Raw genomic sequence first — 22,188 nt, 5'->3', positions numbered from 1 at the left:
TATGTAATTCATATATAAATATTTGTTATAATATATGTTATATGATATATTATAATATATAATTATGATTATCACATATTACAATATATCATATATACATATATATCAATATATTACAATATATTATATATTACAATATATATCAATATGCATAATATGATACTTATCATATATAAGTATACAAATATAAAGTGAATTAATTATTTAATATTAATTTTATTAATTGTTTTAATTATTAATGTATTTGTTTTAATTATTATATTTATAAAAATATAAATTATATATAAATTCCTATATGTATAGATGTATACAAATTTTATTTTAGCAAGATTAAAAATACATTAAAATATTATGATCCTGTTTCTAAATATGTTGTCTTCCTTTGACTCTGACATAAAATATGATGTAAAACTTGTTAATTTATAATGTCTATCACTTGTCTATTGCAATTCATTGTAGAGTTTTTTAACTAGTAATTTTTCTTTCTATATTACTGTATTCTTCATTATTATGTTTTCTATAAATGATCAACCCTTCCTTACACTATTTCTGTCTTTATTTGAAAATTCTGTTTTAAAAATAATTCACTGGGGCCGGAGAGATAGCATGGAGGTAGGGTGTTTCCCTTGCATGCAGAAGGAATGTGATTTGAATCCCGGCATCCCATATGGTCCCCCCAGCCTGCCAGGAGCGATTTCTGAGCGTAGAGTAACCCCTGAGTGCAGCCAAGTGTGACCCAAAAACCAAAAACCAAAAAAATAAAGTAAAATTAATTCACTGAGTTTTCTTTTATGATAATCATTTTATTATCATTATGTATGCTAGATTTTTAAATTCAAACTAGTTTGCCATCCAGCCTCCTCTTAAAGATTGAGATTGGATGAATTTTCTTAAATTGTAATGTATGAAGTAGTAACTTTGTATTTTATATTTTAAAAGTAAACTTTACAAATGTTAAAATTACTAATGATATAGGAATACTAATTATTTAATATTCATGTGCTCTTTATAACTCATTGACTAATTATTTTACCTTCTTTTGATCAGTTTTCAAACATTACACGATTATAAATAGGACATGTATCTATACACAGTTTTTAAAGATAATTTTTATTGTGATCATATTGAATTACGAATCATTCACAATAATATTTAAGGTACATAGCGACAATGAATCAGGGCCATTGCCATCACCAGCATTGTCCACCATCCATTCCTGTTCCCAGCATGCATCCCATAGCTCCCTCATTTGCCCCCACCCCCGGACTGCTAGTGCAACTGCTCCCCTCTCTGTAGTTTGTTAATTAGATATCAATTCTGTTGTTATTGGCTTTGGGTTTGGTGTTTGAGTCTGATCATTTTTTATTTCCACTCAATGTTCATTCGACTGTTTGGTCCTGGTACCCTCCTTATTTCCCCCTCCCCCTCAATTCATGAGGTAGAACAAGATGATTCAAGTTATGTTGTTCTGTTGGGAAAAAAAGAAAAAAACCAAACAACAAAAAATAACCAAACATGGGAGGATCAATAGGGCATGTATCTATACACTTTGATGTAAAATAGGTTTAATTTAGAAATTCTGAGGAGTGGGGAGAGTACTCTCTCTGAGGAGAGTATGACAAAGCTCAAAAAGATAATAATAGCTACTAACTCTTGCAAGAGCTCTGGTCCTGGCCATTACCTCTGGTGCATTCTCAGAACAGATGGAGGCAGTGTTCCCTTTCTGCTTCAGGCCACAATTTTCAGTGACACCTTAACCCTCTGAAAGAAATGTCCCTGCTCCAAGACTGGACTGAAATAATATGAAATGCTGAACCTTCTCAGGTGAGATAAGACTATAAATTGAAGCCTCTGATTTATTTCCAAAATGGGAGTAAACTGAGTCCTGCACCCTGGTTATTAGAAAACCCAAAAGGCTCGATTCACATTAGCCATCTTCCTAATAGCAGAAAAAAAAAAGCTTTTATTAGTTAAAACTGTACAATATTTAAGTATCTACAGTATATGATATATATCAGGTTATATATTTGATATGATATATTATATGGTATAAATTATATATCTGACATATACATATCTTATATAACATAAACCATAACTAAGGTGTTTATTAAATACATGGAATCTTTATATTTGTCTCTCTCTTTAAAAAGGTTTTATATAGAATCAAGTACAGGTTATATCCCTTCTGAGTACTGATTAAGAAAGTGAAATACTATATGAATTCTCCTAAGATATTTTGAATAAGTCAGTGTGCTCTACATGGTAAGACATCATTCATATATTGCCTTAAACCTTGATTCCACATTTCTCATGAACCACATGAATGATGAAGCTAAAAGAGTGGAACCTTCAAAGTAAATCCATCAAGAATAGAGAGATATACTACTCTTTTCTAGCAGATGATTTGAGTTATCTATCAAAATGTCCCAAACCATGCTATAAAGCTTTACTATGAAAGCTTGACTATTATAGAATGTTATCTATTAAAGTTTAAGAAGACTTATCTGGGTAAATATATATCCTTTTCATTTCTGTAGGAGAGTTGCTTCAATTAGTTTTAAAGTATAAGGAAAATGAAAAATTCAAAGCAACAATTACTAGATGTTAGTATATATATAATGTTAATAATAAGTCAGCCATATTTATTTCCTTATATTTTAAGAACTTTTATAATTTATTGATTCTTACTTAAAGTTAAGTGTTTCATTTTAAGACATTTACACTTCATATATTTCCTATTGTATTTCAATTTATTCTGATACTAATGCTGATTTTTCTCCTTTATAAATATTCTTTTGCTAGTTACTTTAAAATTCTCTAGTTATTCAAAATAACAAAACAAATTAATACCCTGTATAAGTTTAATCCTCTAAGTTTACCATTTAAAAGTTAAATAACTCTTGCCATTTAATAATATTTTATCTCAAAATATATGAGCCATTATTGTTATTTATATATTAACTCACAAAGATTTCACTCACATAGATTTTTTTTCGAATAGCATACTTTTATTAAAAACATATCACATATTACTGAGTTTTCAAGCTGGATGTTGATCAGGCCCAATATAAGGGAACATCTGTGTTTTGAGAATGCTCTGGGCTAGGAAAAAAGGCCTTGGAACAGCATTCCTGAGATGATTTGGACCTTGTTTGCATATAAAACTCACTGTTTCAAAATAACCATCAGAACCTGTGCCTATTACACATATCAGTATCTGTTACTGTTCACTTAATATACTATAAGATAAACACTATACATTATATACATGCGTATTTTTCCATCTTTTTCTATCAATAGAACTTTGACTAAAAGTAACTCAATAAATATTTATAGAGTGAATGAATATTTGGATACAACTACAAAATTCATTTTTCTATAGCCTATTGCCCCTATTTTGAAGAATATTTTTACTTAGTATACCTTTATAATTTACTATTGCTCTATCTTGCACTTGTTCTTAAGGATTGTAAAATGATATCAGCTATCAACCCTAAACAAAGGTGTTCCTCCAACTTCCTCCTTCCTAAAATCTCTTTCTTTGATATGTAAAAGCTCACTAGAACTTCTCTCTCTCTCTCTCTCTCTCTCTCTCTCTCTCTCTCTCTCTCTCTCTCTCTCTCTCTCTCTCTCTCTCTACCTGTCTCTCCAGCTATTGGGAATTTTGATTTTATAAAGAAAAAGGAGTTCTAGAGTGTTGGCTGAGGCAGAAAGAACAAGGCAAACTGCCATGGATGCCATGGTTATCCTTTTTCACAGGGCTGGTTGATTATTCTTTGCCACTACCCTGCTTCTTTGGACCCATCTGCCTAAGGGGTTCGAAACACTGCTAGTGGGGTGATCTCACAATTCGTGGATTTTTATTTTACAAAGAATGACTTGTTTTCAGTCTGACACCATAGATTTTAGCATTCTACATATGTAATATGTAAATTTTACATATGAGATATATGATTCAAAGATAGAAAATATTTTTATTATTTTTTATTTCATTTAATCTAGCTAGATAATCATTTTATTAAATAACTTGTTTTTTGCTAACTTATATTTTTTCTCTTATATATGAAGATTGTATCTTTTGGTCTATGACTCTAATTTTTCTTTTACTCACAATAAACATATATTTTCCTTCATGTATATATTATTCCCTCATGTTTAGGTGAATGAAATTTGATGTGAATATTCTCAGGGGTTGCCTTATAAGTGAAAATTTTTCTTGGCCATTATATCAAACATGAACATGACATTCACTCCAACATAAAAACATATTCCAGTCTTACTATGACTATGCTTTACAATACATTTTTTCTGACATACTGTTACAAAATATAATATGTTATATATAATAAAAACTTTATATTAATATACATACACATAATAAGTGGAAACTTAATTGACTATAATATAAACTCAATAAAATTATATACACGCACATTTTTTCTTCTTTTTCTAGCAATAGAACTTTATCTGAAAGTATTTCATAAATATTTATGGAACAAATGAACAACTACAAAATTCACTTTTCTATTTCCTACAGTTTCACGATGATGGAAATTATGTTATAATTTAAAATATGGTTTATTATATCTCTAACAACCATTTCATTCTTGATATATCTCTATAAGCTTATTAAAATACTTATTATAATTTAATTATCAATTGATTAACTAAGTAAATGGAATTCCATTGTAAAAATCTCAGTTGTGAAGCAAAGTGCTGAAGCTTATAACTACAGAATTTAAAGTCATATATTTTTTTGGCAGAAATATAAAGTGTATCTTAAAAATCTTTCCTCACAATCAAATGCCATAATTTTATCAAGAAGACATATATCTGACTTAGATGATAAAAAGTATAATAGGGAATAAATAAATCATGATCATAAAATAAAATAGGCTCTGAGGTGCTAAACTATAGAAAAAGGGTAATCAAGAGGGGCAGGGGAATTATTGATGGGGAAAGAGATGATATGAACAGAAACTAATAATAAAGCTGTCATGTTAAATTAAAATATCTTCACTCCAGTATCTGAACCTAAAATATTAAGATAATAATATAGCATATTATTAAAATGTATCTTTTAGGATTACATACAGTGACAGATGTAAAATATTTAGCTGATATCTGGAATGTCATAAGCATCAAATATGTAATGTAGTGTCTGAAGATGAAATTAACATGTGATATTATTATCTTATTAAACAATAGTGAGAAGAGATAGGATCTATATATAATACATAGATGTAATAAAATCATTTAAATATGCATCCTCTTTTGTTTAGAGGACAAGAAAAATGTTTGAAAATCTATAGGGATCATAAAACCAGAACTATGTTAGCAGGAGACTAATTTATGATTTTTTATTTTTTATATTCTACCTATTGCAAAGTTTAGGAATCCAGAATTTTATTAGACGTATTGAAATTTCTAGAAGCCCAAATAGTCTAAACTCTCTTGTACTTTTATTAATTAATCTTGATAGTTGTTTGCAAAATTTGTCTTTTATGTTAGACATAGTATAATCTTTTACTATTTCAACATCACTAATCCCAATAAAATGGAAGTTGTAAGCTTTAAAATAATTTTAAATTATATATTATACATATCAATAGCATTGATTCTATTTATAAAATCCTTTTTAAAATTTTATTGTGGTCAAAGTGAATTACAAATCTTTCACAGTAATATTTAAGGCACATAGTGACAATGAATGAGGAGTATTCCCACCCACAGTGTTGTCCTCCTTCCACCCCCGTTCCCAGCATGCATCCATATCTCCCTCCTTTACCCACCTAAATGCTAGTGTAACTGTTCCCCACTTGTACAGCTTGTTGTCCATTGGATATCTGTTCTGTTTTCCTTGACTTTGGGTTTGGTGTTTATCCTGTCTCTTTGTTCTGCTTCTTTGCATCACTGTGCTGTTTCTTTTGTTTGTTTTAAGAACTATATTAATCAGTGATCTGGATCTATTCTCTGGGAAACAGAACCAAGGACAAATCAGGATGTAGTCTACATTTTAGACAAATGTTCTAACTTCTGTTCTATGCATCTGACACTACTATTGCATTACTGAGAATCAACACATGCATGACATGTGACCCATTAGAGAGTCATAAACCTGGCTGAAATTCTATTCTATAATATAGTTTTTAAAAAATAAGTCATAAAATTGTTTTCCATTTGTACTTTCTTTTAATCTGTTTCTTTTCCAATATTTTCTCTTTTTGTTTAAAACAATGAATTTGGAATATTCTTTATCCTATTAGGTGATAATATTTGTCACCATTATGTGTGTTATGTTTTATCCTGTTCCTTCCTATGTTTTCTTCTAAAAATAAATATTTTCACTTCTCATAACTTAGACTATATAGGTTACTTTTCCATATATCTAGGTCACCTTTTCTATGGTCACACTTTTTATTTATCTGAGAGAGAATTACAAGGACACAGGAACCCAGTATTAAAGTATTATTAGAGGATTTATGAAGATTGATAGAGACTATATTTGTACATTTTAATATAGTACTCCTAGGCTAAAAAAGTGAACTTGCTATTAATTAACTATACACATGTGGTCTAAATACAGGCAAACCTCAATCAAAATTGTTCCTTAAGAGAATTTATTGATAGTATTTGCCAAATAGTTTGTGATAATTAAAATTTATTTCTCTACCTCTTCCTATTCCTTTTCACTCCTTTGATTCTTAACTTTCCTTTTCTATTTCTCTTTTACTTCTCTACTTTGTCCCTTAATTCCTGTTTTTGTTGAAGTTGCCTCACTAAACACTTCTAGGAAAATGGGCTTCTATTTTTATAAGAAAGGAAAAACAAGAAATCAGAGGATAATATATAACTCGACACACATTCTTAAAACAATGTAAATTATGTAAATTACTCAAATTATATAAATTCTGCTATTAATTAACAGGAATGTTTTTCCCTAAACAGCAGGTACAAAGATAAGCAAATATTATAGACTTGCTTTTCTTCAGGTAACCATTCAATAGTTATGTATCATGAGAAATAAACTGATTGATTCAATATTAATTCTTAGGATAAGAAAGTTGGCATATCAAGTGAATGTGGAATAATTAAGAACTTGATGAGGATATACTTTTTATTTCTGAGAAATAAATACGAATGCATATACTATTTTTAACATACCTTTTGTGCATTAAGACAATCCACAGGTTAGTGTTTTCAGTTTTGTTTATTAAATAAATTATATGATTTATTGTTTGATAATGTGTTGAATCTCCTAAGATGAAATAATAGATTAAAATTTTTTTTAAGAATGGGAGTTATTTAGTACAGTCCTAAATAAGGTAAATATGGAAAAATAAAAGAAGTTAAAAAATTTTATTCAGAGTTTTTAATATGATATTTAATCTATATTTGAAAAACACTTAAAATGCATAATAATTATTCATTAACATATGAATTATAGGTGACAAATTTACTCACAATCATATCTTGCTGCATTTATAGTTTACTTTGAGATAAATTTTTATGCTATTAACATATTCAAGTTTTCACAGTAGATAAAATTCATTATATTGAAGCAGTAATACCATTTTTAAATACATTTAGCTAAGATTTATGTTCTTAATAACTTAAACTTATTTCTAATTTGTCCTTTAGTAAAATTAAAAAAATAGACATGCAGTTTAAAATTTTGAAAATAGCACTTTAAAGTACATATCTTGTATACTTTAATATTCTAAGCACAATTTTTTGAAAATATAAAAATAAATTGAGAGAGTATAAAGATTAGGAACACAATTTCTTTTTTCTTTTTTCTTTTTTTTGGGGGGGGCACAACTGGTGAAGCTCAGGGGTTACTAATGGCTATATGCTCAGAAATCTCTCATGGCTCAGGGGACCATATGGGATGCGAGGGATTGAACCCAGGTCCATCCTAGGTCAACTGCTTGCTAGCAAATGCACTACTACTGTGCTATCACTCCAGTTCCGAACACAGATATTTTCTAAAACTCATAAGCAGAAATTTGCTTTCATTCTGACCCAAGGAAATGTATTAATTCTTCTTGAGACACTAGAAAGTAGGGCATAAAGAGAGACAGGAAAGATAGAACACAAAGCAGAAGCTACCATGATCCTTGATAGTGGTAAATACATCTGTTGCCTTGTTCCTTTTAATGCACAGAATATATATTATTATATCACTGACATATAGTTTTATTTTCCCTTTGGCAACATTTTCAGCATTCTTTTGTTACTTTTTCTTACAATTATTTTTATATCTTTTCTTTAGTACAAGATTGAATATTTGAATAGATCTATTTCTAATTCATTTTGTAATATTATTTACTCTTGTAGGTGATGAGATTTTTCTGGACCAGATAACTGAGTGAGGCTCTAGCAGGGGTCCTCAAACTTTATAAACAGGGGCCAGTTCACTGTCCCTCAGACCATTGGAGGGTCTGACTATAGTAAAAACAAAACTTATGAACGAATTCTTATGCACACTGCATATATCTTATTTTGCAATGAAGAAACAAAACAGATACAAATACAATATGTGGCCTGCGGGGCATGGTAACAGAAATTTAATGATCTAATGATCTTCTTTCTTCTTCTTCTTCTTCTTTTCCTCTTCTTCTTCTTCTTCTTCTTCTTCTTCTTCTTCTTCTTCTTCTTCTTCTTCTTCTTCTTCTTCTTCTTCTTCTTCTTCTTCTTCTCTTCTTCTTCTTCTTCTCTTCTTCTTCTCCTCCTCCTCCTTCTCCTTCTCCTCCTCCTTCTCCTCCTCCTCCTCCTTCTTCTTCTTCTTCTTCTTCTTCTTCTTTCTTCTTTATCTTCTTCTTCATTTCTTCTTTATCTTCTTCTTCCTTTCTTCTCTTCTTCTTTTCTTCTTCTTCTTCTCCTCCTCCTCCTCCTCCTTCTCCTTCTCCTTCTCCTTCTCCTTCTCCTTCTCCTTCTCCTTCTCCTTCTCCTTCTTCTTCTTCTTCTTCTTCTTCTTCTTCTTCTTCTTCTTCTTCTTCTTCTTCTTCTTCTTCTTCTCTTCTTCTTCTTCTTCTTCTTCTTCTTCTTCTTCTTCTTCTTCTTCTTCTTCTTTTCTTCTTTTTCCTTTTCTTCAGCTCCATTTGTCTCTCCAGCAAAATAAAATGGACACCTGGTCATCTCTCAAAGAAGTGGCATTTATTGCAGGAAGGCAAAAATAATTTTCTTTCTATAAAAATGATTTGTCTGTGGCTGGAACAGTGGTGCACGCGGTAGCACATTTGCCTTGCATATGCTAACCTAGGATGAACCATGGTTCGATCCCCCCACATCCCCTATGGTCTCTCAGCCAGGAGCGATTTCTGAGCACATAGCCAGGAGTAACACCTGAGAGTCACGGTGTGGCCCAAAAAGCAAAAACAAACAAACAAAGTAAAACAAAAACAGATTTGTCTGCATGCTTTCTAGTTCATGTCTGTCTGTCTGTCTGTCTCTAGATTTGCTAAATGGTGTGTGTGTGTGTGTGTGTTGTCTTTGGGTTCCATTGGTGACATATAAATGATTTATAAGTAACATTTTTTTGAGGAAAGGGACATAGGAAGACAAACCAGCTGCACTTTAGTCTTACTCTTTACCCTTTATTCAGGGCTTTCTCCTGGCTCTTCATACAATATTCACAAGAGAAATGGGTGGGGTGGTCAGGGAACTCTATGTGATATAAGGGAATGAACTGGATTGGCCGCAAGCAAGTGGAATGCCTAATCCACTAAAATATAATCTATGATTACAGACTATTATTTTAATTGAGAATAGTGACTTTTGAGATCTATATTCTTGAGTTTTAGTCATATTACTCCAATTTTAAGTTCTTCATTTTTTAGATATGGTTATATGAACATGTTACAATTGTGTTGAATATGAGCTTTTTCATTAATTGATTATTTTCCTAATTAATTTTATGTCAAATCCAGAAGAAAATTTAAACATTATTTTATTTTCTCTTTTATTATCTTTTAATAACTTAAACAAGTCTAAATTTAACTTAGATATAAGTAACAGCCCTTTCATAAAAACATTTTTTCTCCTAAAGGTGAATATGAAGATGATGATCAAGGAGGCCATCTACAATAACTCATAAATATATTTCTGCACGTTATAGTAGATAAATTTGAATTCCTATTATTATATGCTATTAATGTTATTAATATTCTCAGGGGAAGATGGTTGAAAATGTTCATATTGATGAATGCTATCTTATCTTAACTAATCTTAACATATAGTCAATTGATTAATTATAGGAACCTCACATTTGAGCATGTGGCTGACTTGGATTTAATGTTCCACCAAATATGATCTCCTGTGCACTACCAGGATCCTTGAGGTCAGAGCCAGAAGTAAGCCTAGGCTCAGTGGAAGCCCAGTGAGAGCTTCTTTCTCAAACTAATGCCCTGACCTGAACCCAACAAAAATAATAATAACAGCTTAAGAGTAATAAAATGTTGTTACTTTGTGAACTCAATAGAAAAGTTTTTTCAATATTTTTTAGTTACTGATTAGGAAATATTAGTAATGTCAAAGAGAAAATATCAGTAAATACAATTAAGAACAACTGTCATTTTGGTTATATTTACAAAAATATAATAGTCTGAACACTAATTCTAAGAATATAAAATAATAATATAATTAATGTAAAATAGCTAATTATCAAAAGGTATACCAGCTAATTTAATTACTAAATAGAGGATCAGAGTGGTGGCTCAAGTGGTAAGGCATCTGCCTTGCATGCGCGCTAGCCTAGGACAGACAGCGTTTTGATCCACCAGTATCCCAAATGGTCCCCCAAGCCAAGAGCAATTTCTGAGCACATAGCCAGAAGTATCCCCTGAGCTTCACTGGGTGTGGCCCAAAAACCAAAATAAATAAATAAATAAAGGCAGATGTTTAAAATGAGTTATAATTTTCACTTATATCCAAAGATGAATGCATTTTAAAATCTGAATATGACTGGCAGGAAACTTTATTTTGTATAAATACTTATGTATTTACTGTGTATAGTTAATAATAACATAATATAAAATTTCAATGATTAGTTCCATAAAAATGTTAAAAATGGCAAAAATTAACTGCTTAAGGGTCCAGGGCTATAGCGCAGTGGGAGGGCATTTGCCTTGCACAGACTAATCCAGGAGGGAACTCGGTTTGATTTCCAGCATCTCATATGGTCCCCCAAGCCAGGGGCAAGTTCTGAGCACATAGACTGGAGTAACCACTGTGCATCACAGTGTGTGGCCCAAAAAGAAAAAAAAACCTGCTTAAAATGACTATATAGTATATTACAATATTTATAAAATAAAACTTTAATTTTTATAGCATTTATGGAACTTTAAGTCATGATTATTTGTTTTTTTTGTTTTTAAATAATTTTTATTTTGACCAAAGTGGATTACAAATCATTCATAGTAATATTTTAGGTACATAGTGACATTGAATCAGGGGCATTCTCACCACCAATGTTGTTCTCACTCCACCCCTGTTCACAGCAGAAATTTTAATTTCACACAGAAATCATCATCAATAAATGTGTTGTTACTGCTAATTCATAAAAAGATCAAAAAAAAGTAAAGGCTAAAAGGCAAGTAACTACAATTACTCTGTATGTGATTTTAAGCAAAAAAAAATGATGTTTCAATTACTATGTAACACTGAGTGGGATTTTATGTCTATTTGTCTATATAGTTTTGTATATTTTAGTAATTTTTCTTTGAACAAGTATAATAAATATAAGAAACAAAAGACATACATGTTAAGAGCTTGTGTCTTGGATTTAAGATTATCCAATTTATCGGGAATAAAAATTTCAATTAAGAGAAATAGACTCTAAGTTACTACAGTATAATTATAGGACTCAGTTAAAGGGGCAGGAAGTTAAATGTAGAATGACACAGAGTGCTGCAAGCAGAGGCACTATGAATTTGGGAGTCAAAATTTGCCCTTTAGCCTCAGGCTTTCTTCAATACTAAGAAAACAAATTACTTCTTTGCCTGAAGTTTAGTAAAAGGTCAACTTAAAAAATTAAGTTTGACAAGTGCTTGATTTTAATATATAATGGTTTTTTTCTGCAATTGGGTTTAAACCAATTATTTTGTTAAATTCTCCTTGAGCCTTCAAGATCAGGAAGTATATTCCTTTCTTATTTTTTAGTTCTTTCGATGAAGGGTTTCTCTCCCCTATAATAATTTTACACATTTTCTTTTTTGCTATAATAAGTTATCTTAAAGCTTAAAAAATAGAACTAAAAAATAAAATTTTAGCAAAGATTTTAACAAGTACTTAAACATATAAAGCCTACATATAAAATGCTGATTAATATTCACACCATCTGCGAATTTTCTTAAATAACTGTCATTTAAGAATTTTTTTATTTAAAAGTTCTTAATTGAAAAGATAGCCATACATGTTAAAATCCTGTGTTCCTACCATAGGAAATTTTAGTTTGTGCAAAATATCAAAGTTTTTCATTATCGTTAACACCCACCTAGCTAAAGCTTTGTGAAATGGAAAAGTATTTCATTGAAAGGGAGGAACCTGTATACAGTTTATTTTCCCAGTGATATTGTGTTTCTAAGAGAAGTCTATTTTTGAAAAATCCATGGTATTTTGACTATCTGACCAAATTCATCGTTTTGATGAAGTCATTTGACACTATATCATAATAAGGAGACAAAGAATGAAGGCTTCTAGCAAGCAGTGGTTGCTTATTTTTGAAAAGCAAATCGAATTCTTATGCTGCCAAAGCTCCAGTAAGTTCTTTTTCGGGAGGGTTTATTTACTTCATTACTCTTCTACCCTGATTGCCTGCCTGTTCCTTGCTCCACCGGAATAGAGAAAAATACTTCCTTACTTAACATTCTTTTTACCACAGCTTTAGGGGACACGATGCAGACTTCCCAACAATTATGATGAAAAATATTATTTGAATAACTTCGAGACTCCTCCCCAAACATTTTTGAAAGATCTCTTTCCACGGTCCCTTTAGTAGCATTTGTCTGCTTGTCTCACGTGCACCTTCTCTCAGGGGAATGGGAGCCACACACACACAAGAAAAAGAAAACTTAAATAGCTCCCAGCCAGGTAGCTGAAAGCATCAGCTTGAGAAGCTCAAAGAATGATAGATTCTGGGCTTTGTTTCTGACCTAGCTTTCTCAGCAGCTCTATATTTACATAGCTGAAGTGAGCAGAGAGAAGCAGTGCAGTCAAAGAGCATTTCTTTTATCCAGTAGGTCAACAATGAATAGAAAGAAAAGACAACTTTCATCTAATAGCTGGTGTCAGGACCTAGCACAGAAAGTGCAATCTCACTTTGCTTCCTGCGACTTGTGAATCCTTGGGTGATTTTGGTTTTTGCACTCATCAAAGAGCTTTAAAAAATGTCCCTTAATCGTTGGCTATTAAGTGATTTAAGGAATTTAGAAAGAGCTGTTGGACATAAGTCACAGGGACTAATTGCACAGTTGTAAAACTGATAATTTATTCAAAGTGAAAGAAAAGATTTTTTTAATATGGGAATTATCTGATTAGCTTTCAGCAGAAGTATTTCAGTTCAGAATGGACTGTTTTATTCCCCCACCCAACCCCCTACAATGATGATCTATATATTTTTCCAACTCCTGTGGCTCTATACCCTGTTTAGAAAAAAAAGGTTCTGTAACCTCCTAAGACAGATAGAGAAGGAAGAAAACAGTAATATTTATATTGTGATAAAATTTAGGCTATTAAAGAGTGCCTAATGGTGAATGGCATTAAAAACCTAATTGATACAGCTTTTCATTATGAAGTTGAATAAACAGGAGCACTAATGAATTCGACATTTTTTCTTACGTGTACTGAGATATTTGATATAAGCTAACATTGTATTACCCCCAAAATTCTATGTTTATAGATTTCCAATCTTCAGTTAATATTCTCTTCTTTTCTTACATACCATATTTTCATTAAAAGTATACTGGAAAAGCCTATCTTTATTGCTGTAGTGCTCACCGGTTATTTAATTCGATAATTTTTTCGGTATTGTTGTGGTATTTTAATTACCTTTTTCACATCCCCTCAAACTGAGGTTGGAAGCCTCTAGAGAGACTCAGCCCATTTTCAGCGTATTTGACTTTTGACTTCTTTTTTTTTCTCTTTTTTTTCCCTCTTATTTTGTACCCCATTCTATTGTTTTTCTTGCCTTCAAACAAAACGACATACCTCAATTTTTCTAGCTCTGCCTCTTAAATAGAAGGGGAAACGAGGGTTCCAGGACCAAACAGATATGTGATCACTAATAGTAAGCCAGACAAAGAGGGCTCCACCTACTCTAGTAGCCCGAGGGGTGATTGTGGGGTATATAGGTTATAGAAAGGGAACTGGAATGGGGGGGAGGACATAGTTGGTGATGAGTATTCCCCTGACCCAATGTTAATATGTATCTAAAATAGTACTGTGAAAGATATGTAAGCCATTATGGAAAAAATATGTTTTTAATTAGAAACTTTTTTTGACTTACATGTATTATTATTATATCAATTATATTATATGTTATGTTATGTCACTATATTATGTTATGTTAGTTTACCTCATTATGTTAATTAATTTTGTCTTTTGAATGAATTCTTACAATTAAAAAAAAAGTATACTGGAAAAGCCATCAATAATTTTTTGCCATGAACTTAATCTGGAAAAATTCAGTTTTCAGCCTTGATGCAAAGCAAAACATTGACTCAAGTTCTTTTGTGTTATAGACTCATATTAGATATCTTAAGAAAGCAAGGTCATTTTATTGGTGCTTATACTCTAGTATGTGAAGACTATAGATTAAGATTGAAGTTTTCTCTGAATTTACACTCTTGTACACCGAAATATTCTATTTTCTTAAAAAGATTAAATGTAAATATTTATGCAGTGATAAACATGTTTTTTATAAATCTGGTTTTCTAGGTGTGTTTATTTGCATAAATCAAAATTTGAGTTTAACATATTTTCCCTAAAATTTAATACCAAACACATTATGTATCTATCAAGATTTTTTAAATGTTAAAAAAGGAATAAATTCACATAGGTTCATTTTATACTTTCTCTGAAGTTTGCTTCTTGTCAACAAGAATAAATATGACTCAGCACTATGACTCAGATTAAATTTGGAGTGGTCAAGCAAAATAATTGAAGTGATAAAGCCCCTACTTATGCACATGATTTGGCTCAGACTTTGTGAAAGTCCACCAATATACACCTAAATAAAACCATTACAGATGCTGGACTCCATCAATTTAACTGCTCAGAAAATAACTAAAATAAAACTTGGAGTGGAGGTAGAATGATAGATACAGCAGAGACAGCAGGTGTTGTGTTTTTCTTACATGAAGCCAAATCTTGCTTGATCCCTGTCATCAGATATTATCCCCTGAGACTGCTTGGAGTCATCCCTGGGCAATGATTAAGGAGTAAACCCTGAGTATCATTATCTGTGACAACCCTCCAAAAAATAAAAATACTAAAATTAAATAAATAAAAACATTCTTATTAAAATTAAATACATAAATAAAATAAAATGCTAATAAAATAAGCTTGGCACAAATTCATTATTCAATTAGCTAATAGTGTTAAAATCCCAGCAACTAAGATTCAGGCACAAAATGAAATTCTTATAAAAGACCCTAAACAAGTCCATCATTTAACTTCCAGTTACTGCTAAGACCTATATAGAGAAATCCTAAATTCAAAATATTTCTAAAATAACACCTAATGAAAAATACTAGAGGCACCTAAAATCATATTAAAGAGGGATTTTCTCTTAAACCAACTATTCTTTAGTAAACTTTATTTTCTCTGTACTAAAAGTCTCATAGATAAGGTATTTTACCAAGCCTGTGCTGTGCCCCTCAGAGTCAAAGCATGAGGGTCCCCCAATTTACAACATTATTCATTATGACCACCAAATATAATTTCATCAGCTGTAACCCAGGGCCCTTTTTCTACATCCTTGCCATGACATCACTAAGAAATGACTTTATCTCTAACAAATGTGAGGTAATATCTCATTGTAGTTTTTATGTACATTTTTCCTAAATATAACTAGTAATTAACAAACTTTCTTGTTTCTGTTTAACTCTGAAGAAGTCCAATGAACATTATGTGGTAATGAGTGAGATGGTAAATTACATGATTGTAGGTAGAAATTAGAATTTTGATAAGATTTGAAGCTATAGATGTGGAAAAAAATTCAAAACCTGAGATGCATATAAGTTGTAAACTAATGTTATTTGAAAATAAAGAGAAAAGGAACCGGAGTGAAAGCACAGCTGTAGGCCTTTTGCCTTGCATGCAGCCTACCTTCATGGACCTCAGTTCAATTCCTGGCAACCCATATGGTCCCATGAGTGCAGAGCCAGCAGTAACCCCTGAGGACTGCCAGGTGTGACCCAAAAAGCAGAAAAAAGAAAAGAAAAGAAAAATGAAAACAAAGAGAAGAAAACTTTTGAGCACGGAGCCAGGAAAAAACCCTGAGCACTGCCCGGTGTGACCCAAAAACCACAAAAAAAAAAAAAAAAGAATGTTCCAAGAGATTCTGATAAATGAAAATTCACTGTGAAAATGTTTCCCATATTGTTTTCATCTCCTTTCCAAATATTTGTACAACAATAACTATTGAGTACCATAGGGTGTGGTCAAAACCAAACCAACCTAATTAAAAATAAAATTTGCATACGTTAGGGGTATGAGTATGTCATATATATATATATATATATATATATATATATATATATATATATACAATGTCATATTGCAAGTTTCTGTAGAATAACATGTTAATTATTGAGTCCTGGATGGAGGTGGATGATGGTGAGATGGATGGAGAGTAAGAGACATTTTGGGCCATGTGCCTGCAACTCCATTCCAGCAGGCAGGTCTGAAGGTTCAGGATATCCACAAAGAAATGATCCACAGACAGTCAGGTTTCAGGAGACATGAAGCTTTATTCTAGACAACATGTGTGGTTCCTAAGCTTTAAAACTTTTTAAGCAAACTCCATAAGTAGCCCTACATTCAAGCCTGTCTCTTCTCCCTCTATCCTGTTTCTGGCTCTCTCTTGCTGAATCTCTCCACATCTCCTCCTGTCCTTGAGGCAATACTTTTGTTACCTCCTAAGGACCCCTCGCAAAAATGGGCTGGTCTTACCATCAGGTAAGGTTACAAAGGAAGAATGGGGGTGGGGGTAACATCTGCCCATTCTTTAAAAAACAAAGAGCATTGGTTATTTTTTTGTTTTCCTGATTCTGTCAACCAAAGGCAGGACATCTAATATTCCCTAAGGCATAAAGTCCAAAGTAAAAATTAGTATATTAGCCCTTTCCATAAACATAATTTTTCTGCAAAATATACCTGTAACATAAAATTTCTTAATGCTTATTTACCAAGCACTATGCTGATACTTTCTTGTTCCTATTTTTTTTTCTTTTTTTTTTTCATTCTTAGTTGGCACCTTAATTATATCTTTAAGACACCTTAGGACTGTGAGATGATAAATGTGTGATTTTTTTTGTTGACTTTGGACCACACTCAGCATCACTCAGCAGTTACTTCTGGCTCTACACTCAAATATCACTCCTGGCAGGTTCAACAAACCATATGAGATGCTGGGGATTGAATCTGATTCATTCCTGGGTTGGCTGCATGTAGGCAATGCCCTACCTGCTGTGCTATTGCTCCAGTCTCTAAATGTGTGAATTTCTTTTTTTTTTTTTTTTTTTAATTTTTTTTTTATTTAAACACCTTGATTACATACATGATTGTGTTTGGGTTTCAGTCATAAAAGGAACACCACCCATCACCAGTGCAACATTCCCATCACCCAAGTCCCAAATCACCCTCCTCCCCACCCAACCCCCGCCTGTACCCTAAACAGGCTCTACATTTCCCTCATACATTCTCAATATTAGGACAGTTCAAAATGTAGTTATTTCTCTAACTAAACTCATCACTCTTTGTGGTGAGCTTCCTGAGGTGAGCTGGAACTTCCAGCTCTTTTCTCTTTTGTGTCTGAAAATTATTATTACAAGGGTGTCTTTCATTTTTCTTAAAACCCATAGATGAGTGAGACCATTCTGCGTTTCTCTCTCTCTCTCTGACTTATTTCACTCAGCATAATAGATTCCATGTACATCCATGTATAGGAAAATTTCATGACTTCATCTCTCCTGACAGCTGCATAATATTCCATTGTGTATATGTACCACAGTTTCTTTAGCCATTCATCTGTTGAAGGGCATCTTGGTTGTTTCCACCAAGCAGTTTTTCCTGGAACTTTCTGTTCCTTTTCATTACCCTTCCCTAAACAAAAATTACAAGAACATTATACAGAAAATACATTTTGAAAACAGGCTACTACATTAAAATACACAGTAAAACATTATACAATTGGAAACAATAATTATGGAAAACTATAAAGCACATTTAAATCAACAAGAAAATAACTTAGATCAAGGGATACATCTGAAACCAAGTCAGTTGCAGGTGGTTTTAAATCAACTTTTCAGTTGGGCTTTGCTGTTTTTTCCCAATGGGGGTGTGGCTCTTCCTCCTCCAAAGTAAGGGTCTAATTCAATGCCCCCAAATATGGGCTCCCTGGTCAGTCTGAACACAAATGAAAAATGTTCTTCATTCCGCCTGCTACACAGCCTTTCTCACATCTCTTCAAAGGATCTCTGTCTCCGGATTACAATTGGGCTTTTCGATTGTCCTCAGAGCTCCTCATCCCCTACTAGATCTTTGATCATTGAATTTCAAGATACTCCACTAGCTCTTCCAAGGAAGAATTTGTTTTAAATACTTCATCTTGTATGTTGTAGATCTATCATCTCTGGAGCTGGTAGTTGATTCCTTGACACGTTTCTGGTTTTGGACACCCTGTGTTTATGTTAGTTTTTCTTTACTTTTCCCTGTGATATGCTTATGAAAACAGCCGCTCTTTCCTTATTGCTTAGTAGTTCCTTTTATACTTATAGGAAATGTTACCTACTTTTGTATTTTATAGAATTTGCTTTATGAAAGAAGGGGGAATTGTTATATATGAAAGCATTTCCATAAGATTATCTCTGCTTGTTGTTCCACCTACTACCTTCCAGGTAAGGGCGCTGTTGAGAGCCTAATAAATAGTTTCGGAGCAAAGTGCTCGGGTCTTTTGGGACAGTTTACTAGCTGGCTCTAAGTTTTTGGAGCTGGTAGTAGGCTGACAAAGGACTCTGCATCACACCTTCTTACCCTTTTACCCTTCTGTCTGTGTGGATTATTTGCTGAGAATAAATATTACCAAGATCTCTTCCCCTTCCAAGGGGATAGGGGAATGGGAATCAATTTCTCATTCTGGGAGCTCTTTGAGGATCCACCGATAACCAGTCAAGGAGTAAACAGGACCTCACAACTTTTCAATTACGGAAAATGAAACATAGTTATTTCACTTTTAAATGTTTATGAATCTTGAAATCTTTGAATTACACCTATTTTAATTTGTACCATTTTTTTGGTACCAGTAGTCATTCCCTAAAATACAAATTACCCAGGTGGTCTTAAGTAGATCATCTAACTTTTCCTATTCATATGATATGGCATAATATCTGCCTATCTTGCCCCATTTAATTATTGCCCTAGTCTTCCTCACTGTATTTTCCAGGAAACTTACATTGATTAATAATATTGATTTTGGACACATACCTCTTTGATATATCTCTGTTTCTTTTCTTCTTATAAATTTGCGTTGCACAGATTCACATCTTTATGATATATTTGATTGTGAGGTTCAACAGATAGTCTCTATGAAGGTGGCAGCATTACACAATTTTAAACTTGATTCTATGTTCTGAACTTAGAACTTGGAAAAAAGTGAAATTAAAGTCAAAGAGTAAGTGGAATTTACTTAGGATGATGCCAACAGGAAGAACATTTTTTACCAGTAAGGAGTAAACCAATGAATTTTTTCTAAAAAGGTTTACCAGAAAGATAAACATTGTTTACAACTTTGGAACAAATATGCAAATTTCCTAAGAAAAACATTTAGCTTTTATACACTTTTCTTTAGTAAATATATATATTAGACACTTAAAAGATGTAATTTAGGAAATTGTTATGTCTATTAGACACCATCAACATTCTATTCTGTTAAAATACTATTTTGTCAGACTATTATTTTTATTTATTTATTTATTTTGGTTTTTGGATTTTGGTTCACACCCGGCAGCATTCAGGGGTTACTCCTGGCTCTATTCTCAGAAATCACCCTTGGCAGGCACGGGTGACCATATGGGATGCCGAGATTCAAACCACCATCTTTCTGCATGCAAGGCAAACGCCTTACCTCCATGCTATCTCTCCAGCCCCTATCTGACTATTATTTTATAATGTATAATATAGTTTTACTAAAATTATTATAGTTTATATAGATAACATCCCTGAGAAGAAATAAGAAAAATTCTATGACAATTAATTTAAAATCTAACATTTCTTTAGCATGATCACCATTTGTGTATGTGTCTCATTCCCTTTTTTATAAATTTATTTTTGGTGAATTATATCAATGCATTTTAAATAGAATGATATTCCTATCTGCTCCAACAAAGATATGTTTTAATTCATGAATAGAAATGAAAGAGAATTCAACTTTTTTAGCTTATTAAAGAAAATGAGTTTTTATTATACTGGTTTGTTTTCATCATACTGATTAATACAAAATAAGTCAAAATTTTATTTATACTGCTTTACTGGAGTTTGATATTACATTTAGTAGCATTTCTGTTTGAGCTTACTGTAGAAATTGTAACAAAAAGGAGTACAATTTTATAGAAGATGATCTTTGGTTTTAGGCTCACTTTTAGAAACTTGGGATAAGCAAAGGGATAGAGCACAATTCTGCAGAAACTGCAGGGGGAATAGCAGTAAGCAGTAAGCTTTGCTGCAGATAATACCTGAGTAGTTGAGATTTCACTGCCCTGAAGCAGGTAATATTACAGTCCATTTATTTGTCAGGATAGGATTTTATTAGCAACCAGTTTTGGCCTTGCATGAGAATGAATCTTATCCAAGTCTGAGTATAAAAGACTAATGGAGTTTGAAATCAACACCACATTTGAAAGCTTTAACCCAGGATCAGTGAGGTGAGGAGGTTGAAGTTAATGTTCCACGCTATGCTGCTCAGATGAAACTGACAACAAATACTATGTGTGTCTATGAATTTTCATCTTAGTCTATTGATGTTGAGCATTATTCGTTCTCTATCTATTTTAGTATAGTCACTTGTTTTGCTTTTTAAATATTCTTTCTGATGGTAAATATAAGTTGTTGTACAAACATGAAAGAAAGTGATTTTAAAAAAGAACATAAAGAATGATTTAGCCATTTGTTATACTTTGCTCTGTCGTCTGGGAGAACAGCTCAGGGTCAGTGATATTCTAGAGCATATAGGACTTTCAGAAAAAAAATGTATCCAGAGGCAGCAGGCATGATTGACCACTCCAGTAGTTTATATGCAATTTTCTCTTACAGTACCTGAGTATTTTTTTCAGTGTTAGTGATTGGGCAGTGTCATTTCTCTGTAACAGTAAGAGCGGCTCTGCATTCAGAGAATTAATTGTTTAACAGATGGAATGGTCTGGGTTGGACATTAAGTTCTGCTGTAAATTAAAAAAAGAAAAAGGAGAAACACTGCAATTGCTTGCTGGCTTTTGAATTCACAGAAACTCTACCTTTGAAGGCCTTTAAAGAGTTATCCAGGAAAAAAATACATAGAAGAACTTTTAGAAAAATCTGACAAAAGTATACAATGCAAGAATTTATCATCTTTATGTTAATATTTAATCACATTTTCTTTAATCAGTGTTTTAAAATGCTGAATTTACTTTGAAATTATTCTGGGTTAAAACAATAATGCTTGATTTCAAAGATCCTCCAAACAAAGTATTTGCAGGAGAAAAGATTAATTTTCTGAGACTGCTTAAAGATGTTTCAAGATTCCTGTCTAATTTGATCAATTAATTGGGGTCAGGAATCTAATGGTGAGGAGTTCTATTCCTATTCATATCTAAACTAACACATCTATAGTATTTGGTTGCATATTTATTTCAGAGGTGGGAGAACTCTCAAATTGCTTTCAAATGACCTTCAAAAAAGGTGAAAATCCTTAGCACAATCTAGAAAGTA

The 22,188-nt window shown here is 32.1% G+C and overlaps 1 non-coding gene across 1 annotated transcript; it reads left to right on the top strand.

Annotated features, from left to right (window-relative positions):
* Positions 1-21,400: 21,400 nt before the first annotated feature.
* Positions 21,401-21,670, top strand: LOC126030491 (small Cajal body-specific RNA 13). The gene has a single exon (XR_007503126.1). It is a non-coding gene; the product is annotated as a small Cajal body-specific RNA 13 (non-coding RNA).
* The last annotated feature ends 518 nt before the right edge of the window (positions 21,671-22,188 follow it).

This window comes from Suncus etruscus, chromosome 1, assembly GCF_024139225.1.
Source record: "Suncus etruscus isolate mSunEtr1 chromosome 1, mSunEtr1.pri.cur, whole genome shotgun sequence".
NCBI lineage: Eukaryota > Metazoa > Chordata > Mammalia > Eulipotyphla > Soricidae > Suncus > Suncus etruscus.
Note: the sequence above shows the minus strand (reverse complement) of the source record. Positions and strands in the feature narration are given on the sequence as shown.